This window comes from Triticum urartu, chromosome 3A (assembly GCF_056163025.1).
Source record: "Triticum urartu cultivar PI428250 chromosome 3A, HENAU_Tu73, whole genome shotgun sequence".
NCBI lineage: Eukaryota > Viridiplantae > Streptophyta > Magnoliopsida > Poales > Poaceae > Triticum > Triticum urartu.
In genome coordinates this window covers 221,256,533-221,281,595 of record NC_141875.1, presented here as the reverse complement: position 1 = coordinate 221,281,595, position 25,063 = coordinate 221,256,533, and positions in this window count along the sequence as shown.

Here is a 25,063-nt window from a genome sequence, read left to right as displayed (position 1 = left end):
GTATTACCTCCATCAAGAGGGCCTGAACCTGGGTAAACATCGTGTCCCCTGCCTCCTGTTACCATCCGCCTTAGACGCACAGTTCGGGACCCCCTACCCGAGATCCGCCGGTTTTGACACCGACACCCATCAATAGATATTAATGTGAGAGAGTAGGGATTGCCATGCAACGGATGCACTCGAGCTATGAGTGTATGAAAGCTCAACAAGAAACTAAGTGGGTGTGGATCCAACTCGCTTGCTCACGAAGACCTAGGGCAATTTGAGGAATCCCATCACTGGAATATACAAGCCAAGTTCTATAATGAAAAATTCCCACTAGTATATGAAAGTGACAACATAGGAGACTCTAAATCATGAAGAACATGGTGCTACTTTGAGGCACAAGTGTGGAAAAAGGATAGTGGCATTGCCCCTTCTCTCTTTTCTCTCATTTTATCATTATTTTATATATTTTTATTTGGGCTTCTTTGGCCTCTTTTTTCTTTTTTTTTATTCTTCGTCCGGAGTCTCATCCCGACTTGTGGGGGAATCATAGTCTCCATCATACTTTCCTCATATGGGACAATGCTCTAATAATGATGATCATCACACTTTTATTTACTTACAACTCAAGAATTACAACTCGATACTTAGAACAAAATATGACTCTATATGAATGCCTACGACGGTGTACCATGATGTGCAATGACTCAAGAATGACATGTATAAAAAAATATGAAAGGTGGCTTTGCCACAAATATGATGTCAACTACATGATCATGCAAAGCAATATGACAATGATGAAGCGTGTCATAATAAACGGAACGGTGGAAAGTTGCATGGCAATGTATCTCAGAATGGCTATGAAAATGTCATAATAGGTAGGTATGGTGGATGTTTTGAGGAAGGTATATGGTGGGTGTAATGCACCAGTGAAAGTTGCGCGGTACTAGAGAGGCTACCAGTGGTGGAAGAGTGAGAGTGCGTATGATCCATGGACTCAACATTAGTCATAAGGAACTCACATACTTATTGCAAAAGTTTATTAGCTATCGAAACAAAGTACTACACACATTCTCCTACGGTGATAGATTGGTAGGACAAGACCATCGCTCGTCCCTGACCGCCACTCATAAGGAAGATAATCAATAAATAAATCATGCTCCGACTTCATCACATAACGGTTCACCATACGTGTATGCTACGGGAATCACAAACTTTAACACAAGTATTTCTACCAATCCGAAATTACTCACTAGCATGACTCTAATGTTACCATCTCTATATCTCAAAACAATCATAAGGAATCAAACTTCTCATAGTATTCAATCACTTAATATGAAAGTTTTTATTATATCCCTCTTGGACGCCCATCATATTAGGACTAAATTCATAACCTAATCAAATTACCATGCTGTTTAGAGACTCTCAAAATAATATAAGTGAAGCATGATAGTTCATCAATTTCTTCAAAATAAAACCACCACCGTGCTCTAAAAAGATATAAGTGATGCACTAGAGCAACTACCCAGCTCAAAAGATATAAGTGAAGCACTAGAGCATTCTAATAAATTAATAATTAATGTGTGTCCCTCTCAAAAGGTGTGTACAGCAAGGATGATTGTGGCAAACTAAAAAGCAAAGACTCATATCATACAAGACGCTCCAAGCAAAACACATGTCATGTGGTGAATAAAAATATAGCCTCAAGTAAATTTACCCATGGGTTGAAGACGAAAGAGGGGATGCCTTCCGGGGAATATCAAGAATAACAAAGTCCGTTAAGATAGTAACGTTTGCAACCACAACAGGCACATCCTTGCAAATACCAATGGGTATAGAAGTTGATTTATCAGCCATTTGCAAAGAGATTTCAGTAGGTGTCAACTTATTCAAATCAAGTATATGATATCAAGAGAAAAGCTCATATCACATTGTAACACCCTCGATGCGGCTATAGCTCCCACGTGTCGAGGCACGACTTAGAGACATAACCGCATTGAAAGCAATGTCGCAAGTCAGGCAATCATTACAACATCCCATGTAATATATAGTAAAAGGGGGAGATACATAGTTGGCTTACACTCGCCACGTCACATCAAAGTACATAAATAACATCCATCATACAAACACTCATGGCCTGACTATGGCGCCAAAATAGAAGAAAACCCAACATGCGACAAGGCCCTGAATCGAACCCCAACTAGGCACCACTACTGATCGTCGGGAAAGGAAACATAATAACGCTGAGAGTCCTCGGCGAACTCCCACTTGAGCTCGTACTCGTCACCTGGAGTGAAATCACCTGGACCTGCATCTGGAATTATAGTATCTGTGAGCCACGGGGACTCAGCAATCTCGCACCCTCGCGATCAAGACTATTTAAGCTTATAGGAAGGGTAAGGCAAGTATATGTGGAGCTGCAGCAAGCGACTAGCATGTATGGTGGCTAACTTATCCGCAAAAGAGAGCGAGAAGAGGAGGCAAAGCACGAGCGAGAATCTAGAGGAACAACCTGCGCAAGCATAACTCCAACACCGTGTCCACTTCCCGGACTCCGCCAAGAAGAGGCCATCACGGTAACACACTCAGTTGATTCATTTTAATTAATTAAGGTTCAAGTTATCTACAACCGGACATTAACAAATTCCCATCTGCCCATAACCGCGGGCACGGCTTTCGAAAGTTCAATCCCTGCAGGGGAGTCCCAACTTAGCCCATGACAAGCTCTCACGGTCAACGAAGGAATAGACCTCCACCCGAGACACACCGATCAGACTCGGCAACCCGGTACAACAAGACAATTCGACAGGTTAAAACAAGACCAGCAACACTGCCCGAATGTTCGTGCCCATGGCCTTCTGAAAAGAATCCCAAAACTTCAAGGTAAAGATGCTGCCACGGTCTGAAGAGATCACTTGAGGAATACCGTGCAGAGAGACAATGCGAGAGGTATAGAGTTCCGCCAATTGAGCTGCAGGGATCGACTCTTTGATAGGCAGAAAGTGAGCCACTTTGGTGAGCTTGTCGATGACAACGAATATAGCATCATTGCCACGCTTGGACTTTGGAAACCTAGTCATGAAGTCCATTTAAATGTGGTCAAACTTCCATTCTGGAATGGCAAGAGGTTGGAGGAGACCTGCTGGCCTTTGGTGTTCTGCCTTCACTCTTCTGCAGACATCACATTCATTCACGAATTGAGCAATCTCGCGCTTCATTCGAGTCCACCAATAAGCTTTCTTAAGGTCCTGATACATCTTCGTGCTCCCCGGGTGGATGGAGAGGAGAGAATTGTGAGCCTCGTTCATGATCACTTTACGAAGTTCACCTTTGGGCACAACAATACGATCCTCAAAGAAGAGAGTGTCCTTGTCATCAAGGCGGTAGCACTTGTACTTGGACTGACTCTTGGCAATCCCAATCTTCACCTTTTTCACCATAGCATCAAGAAGCTGGGCTTGCCGAATCTGGTCTTCTAAGGTAGGAGAGACTTGAAGGTTGGCGAGGAAACCTTGAGGAACAACTTGCAGATTAAGTTTATGGAAAGCTTCACAAAGCTCGGGTTGATAAGGCTTGAGAATCAGACTGTTGCAGTAGGCCTTTCTGCTCAAATCGTCAGCAATCACATTGGCCTTGCCTGGAGTATACTCAATACTCGGATTATATTCTTGAATCATTTCGACCCATCGAGTTAGCCTTAGGTTGAGATTAGGCTGAGTGAATATGTACTTGAGACTCTTGTGATCAGTGAAAATGTCCACTTTTCTTCCCAATAGAAGATGTCTCCAAGTCAAAAGAGCATGCACAACTGCCGCCAACTCGAGATCATGAGTGGGGTAGTTCTTCTCATTAGGCTTCAACTGGCGAGATGTATAAGCAACAACTTTCTTCTCTTGCATCAATACTGCGCCAAGACCTTGGAGAGAGGCATCACAAAAGACCTCGTACGGCTTGGATTCATCAGGCGGGGTCAGAACTGGAGCAGTGATCAACTTCTCTTTCAAAGTGTTGAAAGCAATATCACACTCCGGAGACCAAACGTACTTGACGTGCTTCTGAAGAAGATTTGAGAGAGGCTTCGCGATCTTAGAAAAGTTTTCAACGAATCTTCGGCAATAGCTTGCGAGACCGAGGAAACTGCGGAGTTGCTTCACATTCTGAGGAGGTTCCCAATTCACAATTGCGGATACCTTCTCGGGATTCACGGAAATGCCCTTGGCAGAGATGATATGACCAAGATAAAGAACCTCATCGAGCCAAAATTCACACTTGGAGAACTTGGCATAGAACTGATGTTCCCTGAGCTTATCGAGAACCAAACGCAAGTGCTTGGCATGATCTTCCTTGTTCTTCGAGAAAACCAGAATGTCATCGAGATAGACCAAAACGAAGTCATTGGTGTAGGCGTTGAAGATGAAATTCATCATGCGAGAGAACGTCGGAGGAGCGTTGGCGAGGCCAAAAGACATGACAGTGTATTCATATGAACCAAAGCTTGTTCTGAATGCTGTCTTGGGAATATCTTCTTCACGAATGCGAATCTGGTGATAACCCATACGGAGATCAAGCTTGGAGAATACTTGGGCACCTTTGAGTTGTTCGAACAGCTCATTGATGTTGGGAAGTGGGTATTTGTTCTTGATGGTCTTCTTGTTCACTGGACGGTAATCAACACAAAGTCGGTCCGTTCCATCCTTCTTCTTCACAAAAAGAACACCACAACCCCACGGAGAAGAACTAGGCCGGATGAGACCCATTCTTTCTTGCTCATCGAGTTGCTTCTTCAGCTCCTTCAACTCTTCAGGTCCGAGCTTGTAAGGACGTTTGCACACAGGTTCCGTGCCAGGTTCAAGTTCAATAACGAATTCAACTGGCCGGTGCGGAGGCCTTCCTGGGAGCTCTTATGGAAAGACGTCTTGATATTCGCAAACGACTGGAATTTGAGAGATGGCATCCAATTCACCCTTCTCATTGAGAGAAAACAGACGGATGGTGTCATCACGAGCGGCAAAGACAATTACATCCTCAGACGAATGAGTCAATTGAATCTGCCTGGCAGCACAATCAAGATGTGCCTTGTGCTTAGAAAGCCAATCCTTTCCGAGAATAAGATCAATATCCGAGTCACCAAGAACCGTAGGAGAAGCCAAGAACTTGTAGTCACCCAAAGTGATAGAAACATCCGGAACGATGGAGTTAGCCTGCATGCGCTTACCGGGAGAGACAACTGCTAAAGGACTAGGCAAAACTTGTGAAACCAATTCATGCCTATTTGTAAACGGTCTCGAGATGAAGCAATGCGATGCACCAATGTCAAAAAGAACTTTTGCAGGAATATCATTAACAGGAAGGTTACCCATGATCACATCTGACGAGTCCTCTGCCTGAGCTGCATTCATCAAATTGACCTTGGCATGCTTGGGGTTATGCTTGACCATAGCTGTACTTGCCGATCTCACAGGAGGAGGTGGAGGAAGACGCCTCTGGTTGAAACACTTGTTGGCATAGTGACCCTTCTGTTGGCACTTGTTGCACGTGACCTCTGAAAGCGGACGGTGATACGGAGCACTCGATCTTGGGGCTTGAGACGAAGTCTTGTTCTGAAAGCCTGGGTTGGGTGGGTGGGAAGAACCACTGCCACCTTTGCTCTTCTGCTGAAACGGCTGACAGAACGGAGGAGGAGGAAGCCAAAACTTCTGCTGCTTGGCCACTTGAGTAGAGGAAGAAGGAGTAACATCTCTGACTCGCTTCCTGGAAGCATCACACCTCAACTGGGCAGCCTCTTGCTTCAGTGCCATGTTGTAGAACTCATCGTATCTCAAGGGCTCGAAGAGAACAAGAGCGAGCTGAATATCTTCTCCGAGACCACCCCTAAACTGATATATCATGCTCTTCTCATCAGGGACGTCCTGCTTGGCAAAGCGGGCAAGCTTCTGGAACAATTTGTTGTAGTCATAGACAGACAAAGAGCCTTGCTTCAGATTGCGGAATTCCTCACGCTTGCTTTCAACCACGCTCTGCGGAATGTGATGAGCTCGGAAATCTCGACGGAAATCATCCCAAGTGATAACACGTCCACCCCTGGAGTCCTTGTACTGCTGGAACCATTCTGCAGCTTGATCTTTGAGTTGGAAGGAAGCGAACTTCACAAAGTCCTCAGGCCTGACGTTGCTGCACTCGAAATGCTTACACAGATCCACAAGCCAATCGTCAGCATCGGTTGCCTCAACACAATTGCTGAAAGTCTTTGGCCCGTTAGCAAGGAACTGGTTGAGTGTAGCAAAGTGACTCTGATTGCTGCCTTGATTCCCTTGACTGCCTTGATTGCGCTCTTGAAGAATTTGCATGATCAGCTGAGTGTTTGCATTGGTTGCGGCCATCACAGCTTGCCATTCCTCTGGAGGAGGTGGAGGCGGTGGCGGATCTTGATTCTGGTTCTGACTGGTGCTCTTAGCGGGAGCCATCCTGAAGAGGTTGACCACCATTAGCACATTGACAGATAAATATTGACGCTGAATCCAATGGAATGAAAATTGCAACATATAGTCTTCACATCCGAACAAAATGAACGAATGCATTCCTCTTCAAATGGTCACATATCCATAAATTGAGAAGCCACGTAGAATTAAGGTAGAGAAATAAATCAACAAGGTACGGTTCAAGAACGAATAATCGGTAAGAAATCCCAATCTCAAACCAATATCCGTGGAAGAAGAACTAGAGCTACTAGAATTCCCACCTATGAAACTCCCGAACTTTTCCGGTTATGCAATCAGGTGTTGGGGATACAGGGGAAGCATAATATCTCACCCAAACTAGCAAATCCTACATCCAGCTATATCCATCCTTCAACACATAACCAAGAAAACTTCGGAAACCATTTACCTCAACCTTCGAAAAGCATCTGTTATACAAGTTATGGCGATACTCCCGAACTCCCGCCCCAGTACTGGGTGGCGTCGAGGTTATCTCACCAACGAACTGCATAAAAGAGATTTTCGATGTCGGCGGACATATCTGAAGTATTCCAGAATTGCAACGATAAAATTATGATGACAACACCTCAGAGCTCAACTCCCCGGGACACTTCCACTAAACCCCTGACAGGAGGCACCAAGACAGTATTCTCATCATAAGCCATCCGAACAAATCCAAGATACTCGCGTGATCCTAAAAAAAAATTTAGTGAAATTTGAGAAGAGAAGAGTCAAAACTCTACGTCAGGATGCCTTACCAGAGCGATGAGGAGACTGGGAAGTAAAAAGAATTCCTAAGCTCTCCGGTATATAATTCCTAAAGACTCAAAACATTTTTCTAGACACAACTCGGCTGCTAAAAACGATCAAGCAATGGGGCTCCTAAGGTCGGGGAAGGCTCTGATACCAACTTGTAACGCCCTCGATGCGGCTATAGCTCCCACGTGTCGAGGCACGACTTAGAGACATAACCGCATTGAAAGCAATGTCGCAAGTCAGGCAATCATTACAACATCCCATGTAATATATAATAAAAGGGGGAGATACATAGTTGGCTTACACTCTCCACGTCACATCAAAGTACATAAATAACATCCATCATACAAACACTCATGGCCCGACTACGGTGCCAAAATAGAAGAAAACCCAACATGCGACAAGGCCCTGAATCGAACCCCAACTAGGCACCACTACTGATCGTCGGGAAAGGAAACATAATAACGCTGAGAGTCCTCGTCGAACTCCCACTTGAGCTCGTACTCGGCACCTGGAGCGAAATCACCTGGACCTGCATCTGGAATTATAGTATCTGTGAGCCACGGGGACTCAGCAATCTCGCACCCTCGCGATCAAGACTATTTAAGCTTATAGGAAGGGTAAGGCAAGTATATGTGGAGCTGCAGCAAGTGACTAGCATGTATGGTGGCTAACTTATCCGCAAAAGAGAGCGAGAAGAGGAGGCAAAGCACGAGCGAGAATCTAGAGGAACAACCTGCGCAAGCATAACTCCAACACCGTGTCCACTTCCCGGACTCCGCCGAGAAGAGGCCATCACGGTAACACACTCAGTTGATTCATTTTAATTAATTAAGGTTCAAGTTATCTACAACCGGACATTAACAAATTCCCATCTGCCCATAACCGCGGGCACGGCTTTCGAAAGTTCAATCCCTGCAGGGGAGTCCCAACTTAGCCCATGACAAGCTCTCACGGTCAACGAAGGAATAGACCTCCACCCGAGACACACCGATCAGACTCGGCAACCCGGTACAACAAGACAATTCGACAGGTTAAAACAAGACCAGCAACACCGCCCGAATGTGCCGACAAATCCCGATAGGAGCTGCACATATCTCTTTCTCAGGGCACACTCAGATTGTCCTAGGTACGGGTAGGCCAGCCCAGAGTTGCCCCTGGTGGCCACCGGTAGCTGACAGGTGGACCAACACTCAGAGGAGCACTGGCCCGGGGGGGTTAAAATAAGATGACCCTTGAGTCTGCAGAACCCAAGGGAAAGAAAAAGGCTAGGTGGAAAATGGTAAAACCAAGGTTGGGCATTGCTGGACAAGCTTTAATCAAGGCGAAATATCAAGGGGTTCCCATTATGACCCAACCGCGTAAGGAACGCAAAATCCGGGAACATAACACCGATATGACGGAAACTAGGGCGAGAGGCCAAGCCTTCCACCCTTTACCAAGTATATAGATGCATTAAGATAACATAGCAATATAATGATATCCCAACAAGTAAATAAAAGATGTTCCAACAAGGAACGGCCTCCAATCTTCACCTGCAACTAGCAACGCTATAAGAGGGGCTGAGCAAAGCGGTAACATAGCCAATCAACGGTTTGCTAGGAAAAGGCGGGTTAGAGGTTGACATGGCAATTGGGAGGCTGACAAGCAAAAGGTAGGCATCGTAGCATTGGCATAGCAAAAGAGCGAGCAAACTAGCATAGCAAAGATAGTAGTGATTTCGAGGGTATGATCATCTTGCCTGCACTGTTGTCAGAGTTGACTGGATCCTCACAAGCAAACTCAACGGGCTCCTCGGTAGCGGGCTCTACCCAACAAGACAAAAAAGCAACAAGGATACAATCAACCACGTGCAAGACCAAGCAATATGATGAAATGATGATATGCTATGCGGGATGCGATGCGGGATGCAAAATGCAAGATATGACAGGAAATGCATGAACCTGGCCTCAACTTGGAATTCCAAGGGTGCCACTGTAAAGATGAGATGAAATCGCTTGAAAACGATATAAAGATCATCGGAATCAGAGTTACGGTTTGGAAATGGCAAGCGTTTCAAAAATGACACCGGTCTGCGATTTACAGCAAGTAGGCATCTAAATGCAATGAAATGAACATGCTACAGCCACCAAACATGACAACAAAATACATGGCAGGGATGCACACAAGATGCTTAACAAAAGACTAGCACTGAGCCACGGCCAATTCATCCATTATGAGGTTCAAACAAGCATGGCAAAAACGCAAATGCAAAACAGATTCCAGACTTAGTGAAATTAACACTTGTCTGAAATTTCAGATCACGAAGCCCTCTTCGGAGCAGCAAAACAACATGATACATGACCTGATTAAGACAAGTAAGAACATGGCATGGAGCTACTCAACAAGCTTAACAAAAGTCCCAAAGTGACCTGGGGCCAAAAGAGATCACAAAATATATAAACGAGCACACGAACATAGCTAAAACACAACCAGTTTTCAGACTTTGTGAAAACTGAGACATGCTGAAATATAACTCACGAAGGCATGTAAACGAGCTCGATACACTCACTACGGTGCAAGTCATGGCAATACAAGCATACATCCATTAAGAAGGCACAAAATTCTAGCTATAAATGGCAAGAACAATGGCATAGCATGCACGGATCAACTACAATAACATCGGCAAAATCGCAAACGAGTTGACGATCTGCCCAGATTCACCACGAAACAAAAGTAGAGCTCCATTGACTCAAGCTAGGGTGCTCCATAATTGCAAACAAAGACATGGATGGTCATAGCATAACATGAATAACAAAACGCCTTAACTGATCATCCTCAAAAGAGGCACGGATCACTAGGAAACAAGCTGAACATATGGCATCATGAACTAAATACTCCCAGACTTAGCGAAAACAACTAAGTCTCTGAAAACAGATTTCCCGGGTGCCTCACTTTGCAAGCTTTCACAAGTCACCACACACATCCTAAAAATGCATGGGTTGCACCTCTGTAAAGAAGACAAAAAGCTTAACAAAACATATGAAGGACTCACAGGCATAGCATGCACACATTAATCATGGCAAAAATGACAAAAGTCTAAGATGAACTAGCAGATCTGACAATTAACTCATGAAGCCTCCTTATAACAGCATTTCGGGAATCAAGATGAGCTCAAATGAAAATCTTGCAATGGAATGAAATGATGTACTCGTTGAGTCGAACATTTTGACATATTATATGCCCAAATCGGAGCTACGGATGCAAAGTTACGGCAGGTCAAAGTAGGCATAAAAATTAGGGGGGAGAGGGAAAAAGTCAACCGAGGTTCAAAATATCCCAGATCTGAGATCCGATCTGCACGCTTCCCGATGCACGCCGGAGTTCGTCAACGCGGTGGCCGGAGCTGTTCAACGTCGTCGGAGAGGAAGGAGAGGGCCGGGGCGAGGCCGGCCGGATCCGGGGCGGCGAGTGGCGGAGGCGCCGGCGGTGGTGGACGGGGGCGGCGCCGGCTCGGGCGGCGCCGGCTCGGGCGGCGACCCGCGGCGAGGCAGGCGGCAGCGGGGCGCGGCTCGCGCGCCGGCGAGGTGCGGCGGTCGCCGGCCGGCGATGGTGGCCGCGGGCGGTGATCGGGCGCGGGGGAGAAGACAGGCGGCGGCGGGCGGCGGAGATGGGCTCGCGGGGGCTTCCCGCGGGCCTAGCGGGCCTCGGGCGTCGGCGGCGAAGCGGTCCCGCGGGTGCTGACGTGGCGGCGGCGGGTGGCGATTTTTGTCCGGCCGGGTCGGACGTGTCCGGCTCGGCGCGGAGATCTGTTTTTTTTTTCTTTCCTAGGGTTTCGTGGGAAGAGATGATCCGAAAATGGTGGGGGCTATATATAGGCATAAGTGGAGCTAGGAGAGTCCAAATGAGGTGCGGTTTTCGGCCACGCGATCGTGATCGAACACTCTAGGACATGGAGCAGAGTTTGGTGGGTTTTGGGCCAAATTGGAGGGGTGTTGGGCTGCAACACACACGATGCCTTTTCGGTCCCTCGGTTAACCGTTGGAGTATCAAACGAAGTCCAATTGATACGAAACTTGACAGGCGGTCTACCGGTAGTAAACCAAGGCCGCTTGGCAACTCTCGGTCCAATCCGGAATTGTTTAATCCCCACACATGAAAGAAAGTTAGAAATGGCCACCGGAGGAGAACGAAGCGCCGGAATGCAAAACGGACAACGGGGAAAATGCTCGAATGCATGAGATGAACACGTATGCAAATGCAATGCACATGATGACATGATATGAGATGCATGAAAACGAAAACAACACACGGAGACAAAACCCGAACCCGAGAAATAAATATAACTTAACGCCGGAAACGGCAAGAGTTGGAGTACAAATAGGGAAAGTTATATCCGGGGTGTTACAACACTCCACCACTACGAAAAGATCTCGTCCCGAGATCTAGGACTGAAAGAACTCCGGGTACCCAGAACGGAGGTGATCCTCGTGTTCCCAGGTAGCTTCACGGTCGGAATGGTGTGACCACTTCACTTTGAGAAATTTGATTGACTTGTTGCGAGTCTTGCGTTCAGTCTCTTCAAGAATAGCAACTGGGTGCTCACGATAGGAGAGATCTTCTTGGAGCTCAATGTCCTCGAAGTTGACTGTGCGATCAGGAGTCTTGAAGCACTTTCGAAGCTGAGAGACATGGAACACGTCATGAACATTTGCAAAGTTTGAAGGAAGCTCGAGTTGATAGGCGAGGTCGCCTCTCTTGCTAACAATCTTGAAAGGTCCCACGTATCTAGGGGCAAGCTTCCCTTTGATACCGAAGCGACGAGTACCTTTCATAGGAGAGACACGGAGGTAAACATGATCTCTGATCTCGAAAGCCAAATCACGGTGCTTACTATCATAGTAGCTCTTCTGACGAGATTGGGCTGCTTTGAGGTTATCACGAATGACTTTGCACATTTCTTCTGCTTCTGTGATTAAGTCATTACCCAGCAGCTGACGTTCACCGGTTTCAGACCAGTTGAGAGGGGTACGGCACTTCCTGCCATACAGAATTTCAAATGGGGCCTTGCCCGAACTTTCTTGAAAACTGTTGTTATAGGAGAATTCAGCATAAGGAAGACAATCCTCCCACTTCATGCCGAAGGAGATCACACAAGCCCTGAGCATATCTTCAAGAATCTGGTTGACACGCTCGACTTGACCACTTGTTTGAGGATGGAAAGCAGTGCTCAAGCGGATGTTCGTGCCCATGGCCTTCTAAAAAGAATCCCAAAACTTCGAGGTAAAGATGCGGCCACGGTCTGAAGAGATCACTTGAGGAATACCGTGCAGAGAGACAATGCGAGAGGTATAGAGTTCCGCCAATTGAGCTGCAGTGATCACTCTTTGATAGGCAGAAAGTGAGCCACTTTGGTGAGCTTGTCGATGACAACGAATATAGCATCATTGCCACGCTTGGACTTTGGAAACCTAGTCACGAAGTCCATTTAAATGTGGTCAAACTTCCATTCTGGAATGGCAAGAGGTTGGAGGAGACCTGCTGGCCTTTGGTGTTCTGCCTTCACTCTTCTGCAGACATCACATTCATTCACGAATTGAGCAATCTCGCGCTTCATTCGAGTCCACCAATAAGCTTGCTTAAGGTCCTGATACATCTTCATGCTCCCCGGGTGGATGGAGAGGAGAGAATTTTGAGCCTCGTTCATGATCACTTTACGAAGTTCACCTTTGGGCACAACAATACGATCCTCGAAGAAGAGAGTGTCCTTGTCATCAAGGCGGTAGCACTTGTACTTGGACTGACTCTTGGCAATCCCAATCTTCACCTTTTTCACCATAGCATCAAGAAGCTGGGCTTGCCGAATCTGGTCTTCTAAGGTAGGAGAGACTTGAAGGTTGGCGAGGAAACCTTGAGGAACAACTTGCAGATTAAGTTTATGGAAAGCTTCACAAAGCTCGGGTTGATAAGGCTTGAGAATCAGACTTTTGCAGTAGGCCTTTCTGCTCAAAGCGTCAGCAATCACATTGGCCTTGCCTGGAGTATACTCAATACTCGGATTATATTCTTGAATCATTTCGACCCATCGAGTTAGCCTTAGGTTGAGATTAGGCTGAGTGAAGATGTACTTGAGACTCTTGTGATCAGTGAAAATGTCCACTTTTCTTCCCAATAGAAGATGTCTCCAAGTCAAAAGAGCATGCACAACTGCCGCCAACTCGAGATCATGAGTGGGGTAGTTCTTCTCATTAGGCTTCAACTGGCGAGATGTATAAGCAACAACTTTCTTCTCTTGCATCAATACTGCGCCAAGACCTTGGAGAGAGGCATCACAAAAGACCTCGTACGGCTTGGATTCATCAGGCGGGGTCAGAACTGGAGCAGTGATCAACTTCTCTTTCAAAGTGTTGAAAGCAATATCACACTCCGGAGACCAAACGTACTTGACGTGCTTCTGAAGAAGATTTGAGAGAGGCTTCGCGATCTTAGAAAAGTTTTCAACGAATCTTCGGCAATAGCTTGCGAGACCGAGGAAACTGCGGAGTTGCTTCACATTCTGAGGAGGTTCCCAATTCACAATTGCGGATACCTTCTCGGGATTCACGGAAATGCCCTTGGCAGAGATGATATGACCAAGATAAAGAACCTCATCGAGCCAAAATTCACACTTGGAGAACTTGGCATAGAACTGATGTTCCCTGAGCTTATCGAGAACCAAACGCAAGTGCTTGGCATGATCTTCCTTGTTCTTCGAGAAAACCAGAATGTCATCGAGATAGACCAAAACGAAGTCATTGGTGTAGGCGTTGAAGATGAAATTCATCATGCGAGAGAACGTCGGAGGAGCGTTGGCGAGGCCAAAAGACATGACAGTGTATTCATATGAACCAAAGCTTGTTCTGAATGCTGTCTTGGGAATATCTTCTTCACGAATGCGAATCTGGTGATAACCCATACGGAGATCAAACTTGGAGAATACTTGGGCACCTTTGAGTTGTTCGAACAGCTCATTGATGTTGGGAAGTGGGTATTTGTTCTTGATGGTCTTCTTGTTCACTGGACGGTAATCAACACAAAGTCGGTCCGTTCCATCCTTCTTCTTCACAAAAAGAACACCACAACCCCACGGAGAAGAACTAGGCCGGATGAGACCCATTCTTTCTTGCTCATCGAGTTGCTTCTTCAGCTCCTTCAACTCTTTAGGTCCGAGCTTGTAAGAACGTTTGCACACAGGTTCCGTGCCAGGTTCAAGTTCAATAACGAATTCAACTGGCCGGTGCGGAGGCCTTCCTGGGAGCTCTTCTGGAAAGACGTCTTGATATTCGCAAACGACTGGAATTTGAGAGATGGCATCCAATTCACCCTTCTCATTGAGAGAAAACAGACGGATGGTATCATCACGAGCGGCAAAGACAATTACATCCTCAGACGAATGAGTCAATTGAATCTGCCTGGCAGCACAATCAAGATGTGCCTTGTGCTTAGAAAGCCAATCCTTTCCGAGCATAAGATCAATATCCGAGTCACCAAGAACCGTAGGAGAAGCCAAGAACTTGTAGTCACCCAAAGTGATAGAAACATCCGGAACGATGGAGTTAGCCTGCATGCGCTTACCGGGAGAGACAACTGCTAAAGGACTAGGCAAAACTTGTGAAACCAATTCATGCCTATTTGTAAACAGTCTCGAGATGAAGCAATGCGATGCACCAATGTCAAAAAGAACTTTTGCAGGAATATCATTAACAGGAAGGTTACCCATGATCACATCTGACGAATCATCTTCCTGAGCTGCATTCATCAAATTGACCTTGGCATGCTTGGGGTTATGCTTGACCATAGCTGTACTTGCCGATCTCACAGGAGGAGGTGGAGGAAGACGCCTCTGGTTGAAACACTTGTTGGCATAGTGACCCTTCTGTTGGCACTTGTTGCACGTGACCTCTGAAAGCGGACGGTGATACGGAGCACTCGATCTTGGGGCTTGAGACGAAGTCTTGTTCTGAAAGCCTGGGTTGGGTGGGTGGGAAGAACCACTGCCACCTTTGCTCTTCTGCTGAAACGGCTGACGGAACGGAGGAGGAGGAAGCCAAAACTTCTGCTGCTTGGCCACTTGAGTAGAGGAAGAAGGAGTAACATCTCTGACTCGCTTCCTGGAAGCATCACACCTCAACTGGGCAGCCTCTTGCTTCAGTGCCATGTTGTAGAACTCATCGTATCTCAAGGGCTCGAAGAGAACAAGAGCGAGCTGAATATCTTCTCCGAGACCACCCCTGAACTGGTATATCATGCTCTTCTCATCAGGGACGTCCTGCTTGGCAAAGCGGGCAAGCTTCTGGAACAATTTGTTGTAGTCATAGACAGACAAAGAGCCTTGCTTCAGATTGCGGAATTCCTCACGCTTGCTTTCAACCACGCTCTGCGGAATGTGATGAGCTCGGAAATCTCGACGGAAATCATCCCAAGTGATAACACGTCCACCCCTGGAGTCCTTGTACTGCTGGAACCATTCTGCAGCTTGATCTTTGAGTTGGAAGGAAGCGAACTTCACAAAGTCCTCAGGCCTGACGTTGCTGCACTCGAAATGCTTACACAGATCCACAAGCCAATCGTCAGCATCGGTTGCCTCAACACAATTGCTGAAAGTCTTTGGCCCGTTAGCAAGGAACTGGTTGAGTGTAGCAAAGTGACTCTGATTGCTGCCTTGATTCCCTTGACTGCCTTGATTGCGCTCTTGAAGAATTTGCATGATCAGCTGAGTGTTTGCATTGGTTGCGGCCATCACAGCTTGCCATTCCTCTGGAGGAGGTGGAGGCGGTGGCGGATCTTGATTCTGGTTCTGACTGGTGCTCTTAGCGGGAGCCATCCTGAAGAGGTTGACCACCATTAGCACATTGACAGATAAATATTGACGCTGAATCCAATGGAATGAAAATTGCAACATATAGTCTTCACATCCGAACAAAATGAACGAATGCATTCCTCTTCAAATGGTCACATATCCATAAATTGAGAAGCCACGTAGAATTAAGGTAGAGAAATAAATCAATAAGGTACGGATCAAGAATGAATAATCGGTAAGAAATCCCAATCTCAAACCAATATCCGTGGAAGAAGAACTAGAGCTACTAGAATTCCCACCTATGAAACTCCCGAACTTTTTCGGTTATGCAATCAGGTGTTGGGGATACAGGGGAAGCATAATATCTCACCCAAACTAGCAAATCCTACATCCAGCTGTATCCATCCTTCAACACATAACCAAGAAAACTTCGGAAACCATTTACCTCAACCTTTGAAAAGCATCCGTTATACAAGTTATGGCGATACTCCCGAACTCCCGCCCCAGTACTGGGTGGCGTCGAGGTTATCTCACCAACGAACTGCATAAAAGAGATTTTCGATGTCGGCGCACATATCTGAAGTATTCCAGAATTGCAACGATAAAATTATGATGACAACACCTCAGAGCTCAACTCCCCGGGACACTTCCACTAAACCCCTGACAGGAGGCACCAAGACAGTATTCTCATCATAAGCCATCCGAACAAATCCAAGATACTCGCGTGATCCTAAAAAAAAAATTTAGTGAAATTTGAGAAGAGAAGAGTCAAAACTCTACGTCAGGATGCCTTACCAGAGCGATGAGGAGACTGGGAAGTAAAAAGAATTCCTAAGCTCTCCGGTATATAATTCCTAAAGACTCAAAACATTTTTCTAGACACAACTCGGCTGCTAAAAACGATCAAGCAATGGGGCTCCTAAGGTCGGGGAAGGCTCTGATACCAACTTGTAACGCCCTCGATGCGGCTATAGCTCCCACGTGTCGAGGCACGACTTAGAGACATAACCGCATTGAAAGCAATGTCGCAAGTCAGGCAATCATTACAACATCCCATGTAATATATAATAAAAGGGGGAGATACATAGTTGGCTTACACTCGCCACGTCACATCAAAGTACATAAATAACATCCATCATACAAACACTCATGGCCCGACTACGGTGCCAAAATAGAAGAAAACCCAACATGCGACAAGGCCCTGAATCGAACCCCAACTAGGCACCACTACTGATCGTCGGGAAAGGAAACATAATAACGCTGAGAGTCCTCGTCGAACTCCCACTTGAGCTCGTACTCGGCACCTGGAGCGAAATCACCTGGACCTGCATCTGGAATTATAGTATCTGTGAGCCACGGGGACTCAGCAATCTCGCACCCTCGCGATCAAGACTATTTAAGCTTATAGGAAGGGTAAGGCAAGTATATGTGGAGCTGCAGCAAGTGACTAGCATGTATGGTGGCTAACTTATCCGCAAAAGAGAGCGAGAAGAGGAGGCAAAGCACGAGCGAGAATCTAGAGGAACAACCTGCGCAAGCATAACTCCAACACCGTGTCCACTTCCCGGACTCCGCCGAGAAGAGGCCATCACGGTAACACACTCAGTTGATTCATTTTAATTAATTAAGGTTCAAGTTATCTACAACCGGACATTAACAAATTCCCATCTGCCCATAACCGCGGGCACGGCTTTCGAAAGTTCAATCCCTGCAGGGGAGTCCCAACTTAGCCCATGACAAGCTCTCACGGTCAACGAAGGAATAGACCTCCACCCGAGACACACCGATCAGACTCGGCAACCCGGTACAACAAGACAATTCGACAGGTTAAAACAAGACCAGCAACACCGCCCGAATGTGCCGACAAATCCCGATAGGAGCTGCACATATCTCTTTCTCAGGGCACACTCAGATTGTCCTAGGTACGGGTAGGCCAGCCCAGAGTTGCCCCTGGTGGCCACCGGTAGCTGACAGGTGGACCAACACTCAGAGGAGCACTGGCCCGGGGGGGTTAAAATAAGATGACCCTTGAGTCTGCAGAACCCAAGGGAAAGAAAAAGGCTAGGTGGAAAATGGTAAAACCAAGGTTGGGCATTGCTGGACAAGCTTTAATCAAGGCGAAATATCAAGGGGTTCCCATTATGACCCAACCGCGTAAGGAACGCAAAATCCGGGAACATAACACCGATATGACGGAAACTAGGGCGAGAGGCCAAGCCTTCCACCCTTTACCAAGTATATAGATGCATTAAGATAACATAGCAATATAATGATATCCCAACAAGTAAATAAAAGATGTTCCAACAAGGAACGGCCTCCAATCTTCACCTGCAACTAGCAACGCTATAAGAGGGGCTGAGCAAAGCGGTAACATAGCCAATCAACGGTTTGCTAGGACAAGGCGGGTTAGAGGTTGACATGGCAATTGGGAGGCTGACAAGCAAAAGGTAGGCATCGTAGCATTGGCATAGCAAAAGAGCGAGCAAACTAGCATAGCAAAGATAGTAGTGATTTCGAGGGTATGATCATCTTGCCTGCACTGTTGTCAGAGTTGACTGGATCCTCACAAGCAAACTCAACGGGCTCCTCGGTAGCGGGCTCTACCCAACAAGACAAACAAGCAACAAGGATACAATCAACCACGTGCAAGACCAAGCAATATGATGAAATGATGATATGCTATGCGGGATGCGATGCGGGATGCAAAATGCAAGATATGACAGGAAATGCATGAACCTGGCCTCAACTTGGAATTCCAAGGGTGCCACTGTAAAGATGAGATGAAATCGCTTGAAAACGATATAAAGATCATCGGAATCGGAGTTACGGTTTGGAAATGGCAAGCGTTTCAAAAATGACACCGGTCTGCGATTTACAGCAAGTAGGCATCTAAATGCAATGAAATGAACATGCTACAGCCACCAAACATGACAAAAAAATACATGGTAGGGATGCACATAAGATGCTTAACAAAAGACTAGCACTGAGCCACGGCCAATTCATCCATTATGAGGTTCAAACAAGCATGGCAAAAACGCAAATGCAAAACAGATTCCAGACTTAGTGAAATTAACACTTGTCTGAAATTTCAGATCACGAAGCCCTCTTCGGAGCAGCAAAACAACATGATACATGACCTGATTAAGACAAGTAAGAACATGGCATGGAGATACTCAACAAGCTTAACAAAAGTCCCAAAGTGACCTGGGGCCAAAAGAGATCACAAAATATATAAACGAGCACACGAACATAGCTAAAACACAACCAGTTTTCAGACTTTGTGAAAACTGAGACATGCTGAAATATAACTCACGAAGGCATGTAAACGAGCTCGATACACTCACTACGGTGCAAGTCATGGCAATACAAGCATACATCCATTAAGAAGGCACAAAATTCTAGCTATACATGGCAAGAACAATGGCATAGCATGCACGGATCAACTACAATAACATCGGCAAAATCGCAAACGAGTTGACGATCTGCCCAGATTCACCACGAAACAAAAGTAGAGCTCCATTGACTCAAGCTAGGGTGCTCCATAATTGCAAACAAAGACATGGATGGTCATAGCATAACATGAATAACAAAACGCCTTAACTGATCATCCTCAAAAGAGGCACGGATCACTAGGAAACAAGCTGAACATATGGCATCATGAACTAAATACTCCCAGACTTAGCGAAAACAACTAAGTCTCTGAAAACAGATTTCCCGGGTGCCTCACTTTGCAAGCTTTCACAAGTCACCACACACATCCTAAAAATGCATGGGTTGCACCTCTGTAAAGAAGACAAAAAGCTTAACAAAACATATGAAGGACTCACAGGCATAGCATGCACACATTAATCATGGCAAAAATGACAAAAGTCTAAGATGAACTAGCAGATCTGACAATTAACTCATGAAGCCTCCTTATAACAGCATTTCGGGAATCAAGATGAGCTCAAATGAAAATGTTGCAATGGAATGAAATGATGTACTCGTTGAGTCGAACATTTTGACATATTATATGCCCAAATCGGAGCTACGGATGCAAAGTTACGGCAGGTCAAAGTAGGCATAAAAATTAGGGGGGAGAGGGAAAAAGTCAACCGAGGTTCAAAATATCCCAGATCTGAGATCCGATCTGCACGCTTCCCGATGCACGCCGGAGTTCGTCAACGCGGTGGCCGGAGCTGTTCAACGTCGTCGGAGAGGAAGGAGAGGGCCGGGGCGAGGCCGGCCGGATCCGGGGCGGCGAGGGGCGGAGGCGCCGACGGTGGTGGACGGGGGCGGCGCCGGCTCGGGCGGCGACCCGCGGCGAGGCAGGCGGCGGCGGGGCGCGGCTCGTGCGCCGGCGAGGTGCGGCGGTCGCCGGCCGGCGATGGTGGCCGCGGGCGGTGGTCTGGCGCGGGGGAGAAGACAGGCGGCGGCGGGCGGCGGAGATGGGCTCGCGGGGGCTTCCCGCGGGCCTAGCGGGCCTCGGGCGTCGGGCGTCGGTGGCGAAGCGGTCCCGCGGGTGCTGACGTGGCGGCGGCGGGTGGCAATTTTTGTCCGGCCGGGTCGGACGTGTCCGGCTCGGCGCGGAGATCTGTTTTTTTTTCTTTCCTAGGGTTTCGTGGGAAGAGATGATCCGAAAATGGTGGGGGCTATATATAGGCATAAGTGGAGCTAGGAGAGTCCAAATGAGGTGAGGTTTTCGGCCACGCGATCGTGATCGAACGCTCTAGGACATGGAGCAGATATTGGTGGGTTTTGGGCCAAATTGGAGGGGTGTTGTGCTGCAACACACACGAGGCCTTTTCGGTCCCTTGGTTTATCGTTGGAGTATCAAACGAAGTCCAATTGATACGAAACTTGACAGGCGGTCGACCGGTAGTAAACCAAGGCCGCTTGGCAAGTCTTGGTCCAATCCGGAATTGTTTAATCCCCACACACGAAAGAAAGCTAGAAATGGCCACCGGAGGAGAACGAAGCGCCGGAATGCAAAACGGACAACGGGGAAAATGCTTGAATGCATGAGATGAACACGTATGCAAATGCAATGCACATGATGACATGATATGAGATGCATGAAAACGAAAACAACACACGGAGACAAAACCCGAACCCGAGAAATAAATATAACTTAACACCGGAAATGGCAAGAGTTGGAGTACAAATAGGGAAAGTTATATCCGGGGTGTTACACACATAAAGCAGTTTGAACATAGTTTTTTTTAATGGAGCATGGTATAGTTGGTATTCCTGGATCTCCTAGTTTCTTTGGTAATCCACCCTTAAAAGTATGACTAGGAAGCATGGTGGAAATTTCAGCTTACGGAATCTTTCTTTTATTTGTCACAATTTCCTTCATATACTTAGCATAAGGAGACATTTTCAGAATATCAGTCAAACGCATGCGCAAAAAGACAGGTCTAAGAATTTCAACAAAGCGCTCAAAATCCTCATCATCCTTTTTCTTGGATGGTTTAGGAGGAAAGGGCATGGGTTTCTGAACCCATGATTCTCTTTCTTTACTGTGTTTCCTAGCAATGAAATCTCTCTTATCATAGCGTTTATTCTTAGGTTGTGGGTTATCAAGATCGACAGCAGGTTCAATCTCCACATCATTACCATTACTAGGTTGAGCATCAACATGAACATCATCATTAACATTAGCACTAGGTTCATGTTCATCACCAGATTGTGTTTCAGCATCAGAAATAGAAATATCATTTGGATTCTCGGGTATTTCTATAACAGGTTCACTAGAAGCATGCAAAGTCCTATCAGCTTTCTTTTTCCTCCTTGAAGGACTAGGTGTATCAGTATTAATTCTTTGAGAATCTTGATCAATTCTCTTAGGATGGCCCTCAGGATACAAAGGTTCCTGAGTCATTTTACCACCTCAAGTCATAACCCTAATAGCATGATCATTGTTCTTACTATTCAACTCATTCAACAAATCATTCTGAGCTTTGAGAACTTGTTCTACCTGAGTTTTTACCATGGAATCATGCTTACTAATAATCTTATGATCATTAATAGTTCTACTCATATAATCACCCAAGCAGTCAACATATAAGCATTACGTTTCAATTGTCTACTAACATAAGCATTGCAATTTTCTTGTTTAACAATAAAGTTATCAAACTCATCCAAGCATTGACTAGCGGACTTATTATGAGGAATATCTCATTCATCAAATCTATAGAGAGATTTTATCTCTACTACCTGTGTCGGGTTATCAAGACCATGTATTTCTTCAATAGGTGGTAAATTCTTAACATCTTCAGCTTTAATACATTTTTCTTTCATAGATTTCTTTGCCTCTTGCATATCTTCAGGACTAAGAAACAGAATACCTATTTTCTTCGGAGTTGGCTTAGGATTTGGTTCAAGAAGAGTCCAATCATTATCATTACTCAATATATTATTCAATGGCAATTCAGCTTGCTCAACAGTTCATTCCCTGAAAACACAACCAGCACAACTATCTAGGTGGTCCCTAGAAGCATCAGTTAGTCCATTATAAAAGATATCAAGTATTTCATTTTTCTTGAGAGGATGATGAGGCAAAGCATTAAGTATTTGGAGAAGCCCCCCAAGCTTGTGGGAGACTCTCTTCTTCAATTTGCACAAAGTTAAATATTTCTTGTAAAGCAGCTTGTTTCTTATGAGCAGGAAAATATTTTTCAGAGAAGTAATAAATCATATCCTGGGGACTACGCACACAACCGGGAGCAAGAGAATTAAACCATAACTTAGTATCACCCTTTAATGAGAAAGGAAACAACTTAAGTATATAGTAATAGCGATTGTTTTCCTCATGAGCAAATAGGGTGGCTATGTCATTCAGTTTAGTAAGATGTGCCACAACAGTTTCAGATTCATAACCATGGAAAGGATCAAATTCAACCAAAGTAATTAACTCTGGATCGATAGAGAATTCATAATCCATATCAGTAACAAAGATAGGTGAATTAGCAAACTTAGGATCATATTGCATTCTAGTATTCAAAGATTTTTCTTTCCACTTGCATAATAATTTCTTAAGATCATCTTGATACGTCTCCAACGTATCTATAATTTTTTATTGTTCCATGCTATTATATTATCTGTTTTGGATGTTTAATGGGCTTTAATATACCTTTTTATATTATTTTTGGGACTAACCTACTAACCAAAGGCCCAGTGCAAATTGCTGTTTTCTTGCCTATTTCAGTGTTTCGCAGAAAAGGAATATCAAACGGAATCCAAACAGAATGAAACCTTCGGGAGAGTTATTTTTGGAACAAACGTGATCCATGAGACTTGGAGTGGACGTCAAAAAAGAAGCAAGGAGGCCACGAGGCAGGAGGGCACGCCCAGGGGGGTAGGCACGCCCCCACCCTCGTGGGCCCCTCGCAGCTCCACCGACGTACTTCTTCCTCCTATGTATACCAATATACCCCAAAAACATTCGGGAGCACCATGAAACCCTATTTCCACCACTGCAACCTTCTGTACACGTGAGATCCCATCTTGGGGACTTTTTCGGCGCTCTACCGGAGGGGGAATCAATCACGGAGGACTTGTACATCAACACCATAGCCTCTCCGATGATGTGTGAGTAGTTAACCATAGACCTTCGGGTCCATAGTTATTAGCTAGATGGCTTCTTCTCTCTCTTTGGATCACACTACAAAGTTCTCCTCGATTCTCTTGGAGATCTATTCGATGTAATTCTTTTTGTGGTGTGTTTGTCGAGATCCGATGAATTGTGGGTTTATGATCAAGATTATCTATGAACAATATTTGATTCTTATCTGAAATCTTTTATGCATGATTTAAATATCTTTGCAAGTCTCTTAGAATTATTAGTTTGGTTTGGCCTACTAGATTGATCGTTCTTGCAATGGGAGAAGTGCTTAGCTTTGGGTTCAATCTTGCGGTGTCATTTCCCAGTGACAGCAGGGGCAGCAAGGCACGTATTGTATTGTTGCCATCGAGGATAGAAAGATGGGGTTTATATCATATTGCTTGAGTTTATCCTTCTACATCTTGCCTAATGTGTTACTCTGTTCTTATGAACTTAATACTCTAGAGGCATGCTGGATAGCGGTCGATGTGTGGAGTAATAGTAGTAGATGCAGAATCATTTCGGTCTACTTGTCGCGGACGTGATGCCTATATACATGATCATGCCTAGATATTCTCATAATTATTCTCTTTTGTATCAAGTGCTCGACAGTAATTTGTTCACCCACCATAGAATTTGCTATCTTGAGAGAAGCCACTAGTGAAACCTATGGCCCCCGGGTCTATCTTCCATCATGTTATTTTCATATCAACTTGCTATTTCTATTACCGTTTATTTTTCTATCTTTATTTTCCAATCTATATCATAAAAATGCCAAAAATATTTATCTTATTACCTCTATCAGATCTCACTTTCGTAAATGACCGTGAAGGGATTGACAACCCCTTTATCGTGTTGGTTGCGAGGTTCTTGTTTGTTTGTGCAGGTACTAGGCGACTTGCGTGTTACCTCCTACTGGATTGATACCTTGGTTCTCAGAAACTGAGGTAAATACTTACGCTACTGTGCTGCATCACCGTTTCCTCTTCAAGGGAAAACCAACGCATGCTTAAGAGGTAGCAAGAAGGATTTCTGGCGCTGTTGCCGGGGAGGTTGCATCAAGTCAAGACATGCCAAGTACCCATCACAAACTCTTATCCCTCGCATTGCATTATTTGCCATTTGCCTCTCGTTTTCCTCTCCCCCACTTCACCCTTGCCGTTTTATTCACCCTCTTTTCCGCTCGCCTCTTTTTCGTTCGCCTCTTTTTGCTTGCCTCTTACTTGCTTGTGTGTTGGATTTTTTGTCACGATGGCTCAAGATAATAATAAATTGTGTGTTTTTTCCAATACCAACAATAATGATTTTATTAGCACTCCGATTGCTCCTCTTACTGATGCCGAATCTTGTGAAATTAATACTGCTTTGTTGAATCTTATGATGAAAGATCCGTTTTCTGGCCTTCCTAGTGAAGATGCCTCTACCCATCTAAACAGCTTTGTT